We start from the raw sequence: 3,527 nt of genomic DNA, 5'->3' as shown, positions 1-3,527 counted from the left end.
ATTAGAAAAGACCCCGCCTAAAATACTATGATCTCATGGTATCACTCTACTTTGGACATAGGTACTACACCTCCATCCCATAAACCAGCCTTGTTATTGTCCATCAGAGTAAGCATTAAACTCTAAAATGGTCTCCATGGTTATTGCTGGCCACTGGAACAGCCATCTGTAGTTTGACTGTTCTCCTCAAATTGACCCACCTGTCACATATACCACCTGCTCTGGCAAAACATGCATCAGCTCATAAGGTCTAATGCTTATTTAACAAGTGACTTCTGATCTTTCATAGACACTTTTTTCTTCAGACTTTTGAATACAAACTGTCCTTTCCCCCCTTTTCACTTCTCAAAGAGCTATAGTGAGCAAGACAATCTATTTCAAAGTGCAGGCACATATGTTAATTCAGATTGCATGCTGTCAAATCTTTGTTTTCAAACATGGTACATTGAGCATGCATATGGCATATACAGAAGCCTGGGGTTTCATTGCACATTATCATCTCTATAGTCCAAGAGCTTAACACATCATGTGAATATATTCCTACTTCACAGTCAATCTGTGTCCTACCAGTAGCAGTCTGGATCACTTACTTGTCTTTTCTTTGGCCAACAGGAATCTCACCAAACAGAGAGCTAAATTGGGAGGGGTCTAATATTTTTAATTTTTTTAAAAAGCTACTTGCGTATTTTGCCTCATTTTGAAATGACTGAAGCCCATGAATATTTGAGTTGTGCTGCATTATAGCTTTGGGATAAACTGGGCAAACTGCATTGTTTTATTTGCTCACAGTTAGACTGCTCGCCACTTAATTAGCTGAGTGAAGCTGTACTGTTTGCCATGATAGCAGAGACTCCAGAACACATGGCAATTAACTTAAAGAAGAGAAAAGGGAGGGGAATTAAAACCTCGGTCAAGCTTCCAACAGAGCTGCAGTGGCAGTGTGATGGAGTGAATGCAGTGGAGAGTTACTCAAATGGACACAAGTGATTCAACCTCAAACCATATACTCTGGGCAGAGTTTACTGACCTCTATTAAATGTCTGAGGGATCTGTTTCCTTTTTGTACATGTTGACAGCACTTTTATAGCTAGCCATGGTAGTAAACTTTCACTTAAATTGAATTGGATCAATGAGTTGTTTCTAGTCCTGCTGACTACAATGACAGTTGAACCAAGCCCTATATATTTGTCTGCACTATTAAGACTATTTATTATATTTTGATTATGGAGATAATGGAGTTCCCGGCCTCCCAGCAAAGCCGGTGAGGTTCGGGGGCTTTTTTGCCACCTCGGAGGAGCCAGGGCAGCAACAGAATCATGACGCACGGCGTCATGACGTGGGTGGGGTGGGCGGAGCCAGCTTGGCTAAACCAGGGTGGGGAATGGTGATCACCTCTCTGGGAACCTCGTAGGGTATGCTCCTCTCTGCAAGTTGGAAGGCTTCAGGGGTAGGCACTCCTAGGTGGCGACCAGTTTGCTGGGCTGCCGGTCATGAGCCAAATCGATGGCTCAAGACCGGAGCTAGGTGACCCGCCCGAGAAAAGGGCAAGGAGGTTGGTCAAGGGAATGACACCTGCCTTGCCTGTTCCGTGCTCGCTTAGATGGTCCCTTGCCGCAATGTTGTGTTAAATCGTTAATAAAGTGGCCCTTGTTTACTTCCAAAATGTTGTCTGTCTCGTTATTCCGAATTGGGGGGGGGGGCAATATGGCATTCTTCAGATACTTGAGCTAGCACTGGACTAATTCTCCGTAGGTTGGAGTTCAAACCACTGCACACATCAAATTCACTGAGTGATCTTAGGCCAGTTGTTCTCTGTCCCTTTCAGCCTAACCTACCTTATATGGATATTGTTTTGGGAATAAAATAGAGGAGGGGAGAACTGTGAATACTTCCTTGAACTTCCTGGAGAAACAGTGCGATAAAAATGTACTAAGTAGATAAATTCTGCAAAATGACAAGATAGCTTTTACTTGAATTGTAAAGCTCACAAAACCATGAAGTCTGATGACATGGAATCAAGAGTTACAATGATAGAAAAGTTCTCTCTCTATCCTTGCATATTCCTCATAAAGCCTTTTTGCTTGCTGACCAATTTTTTAAAAAAATTGAACATGCATCTGCAAAATTTATCCACAGAATTTCTTTCTGCAGAGATTAGCAACTCATTTTTTGCAAATGAAGGAAAGGCTAATTAAATTTATTGGTGCTAGTGGTGAGGTTTTTGCAGTAGCACAAAGGCAACTCAAAATCTTCAGTGCCTAAAAATCTGCACTACCTTAAGCAACATGTATCTAAGAAAAAAATGTAGATACAGACTTAGAAACATACTAGACATGGTCTTGACTTAATTTACTATTGTGAGGATATTGAAATGTGCCTAATGGAAACGTTTAGCCTTACCCACCAATGTGTTTTTAATTGCTTTGCTACTGCAGAAAACATTAGTTTCATTTAGATCAGCAAGAAGGTGAGAAGCCAGAATGAAGACTGGGGGTTTACAGGATGGTTTGTAAGACTTAAGGGTCTCAAATTCTACAGGGGCTCCTGCCATCCATCCACTGTTGCATACCTTTCAGCTGGTTGGGCACGAATCTCACCTCTACCATTTTGCTAGATGACATTTCAGCAATAATATGCTGCAAGCAAACGTGGATTGCTGACTTCAGGGGTTTGCATCTGAGTATCTCAGAGTGTAAACAGATTTATTCTGAACTGCTGCATGGAATTAATTTCCTACACTGATCTCCCTCTGAAATCCCTAATTTACAGTTTACTAGAAAGTGCTAACTCCCTAATCTAAGTAATAAGAATGTATAACTACAAATAAATTAAAGCACAAAATGAAGCACGTGATATTTTGAGCTAGAATTAGAATAGCTCAGCATCTTCATTTGTTGTTGATTGTGAAGTTACAACTTCCTAAGTGGCTTCTACTGACAACAGTTCAAATCTTTGATTACACAACCAAAGGGAACTGGTTGCCTGAAAACAGAAAAGGCATAAAGTTTGGCATAGACCCTAATATCTGGGGCACAGATATGGGGTTGGGGACAGGTACCCTTGATATCAAGAAAGTACCATGTCAAAGTATAATTCCAGACCATGATAATTATCTTGGCTGCAGGCTAGAACTCAGAAATCTCTCAGCCAAAGAGAGTGAACCAGTTGTCAATATAGCAGAGAGGCAGACTGGGAGGGAACACCTTTGACAGCGGAGCCATCTTGCTGAAGATTTGTTATGTACTTCCTTTTCATGTACCTATCAATCTTGGGCACTAACTGAGGCCCAAGGCCTTGTGTGTGAGCTGAAGAGCAAAAGCCAAATAGTCCTTAGCCCATGGCTTGCAGCCCATGACAGGTTAGCAAATGACTTCATGACTAGCCCATGATGTCTTTTATTAATTTGTTGTTGATTCATATAGTTTTGTTTTCCTCTTGTAAAGTGCTTTGGATCCTTTGGGGAGCATGGTACAAATACAGGAAGGAAGGAAGGAAGGAAGGAAGGAAGGAAGGAAGGAAGGAAGGAA

The sequence above is a fragment of the Gekko japonicus genome, unplaced genomic scaffold, assembly GCF_001447785.1.
Source record: "Gekko japonicus isolate JY-2015 unplaced genomic scaffold, Gekko_japonicus_V1.1 scaffold1762, whole genome shotgun sequence".
Classification (NCBI taxonomy): Eukaryota; Metazoa; Chordata; class Lepidosauria; order Squamata; family Gekkonidae; genus Gekko; species Gekko japonicus.
Note: the sequence above shows the minus strand (reverse complement) of the source record.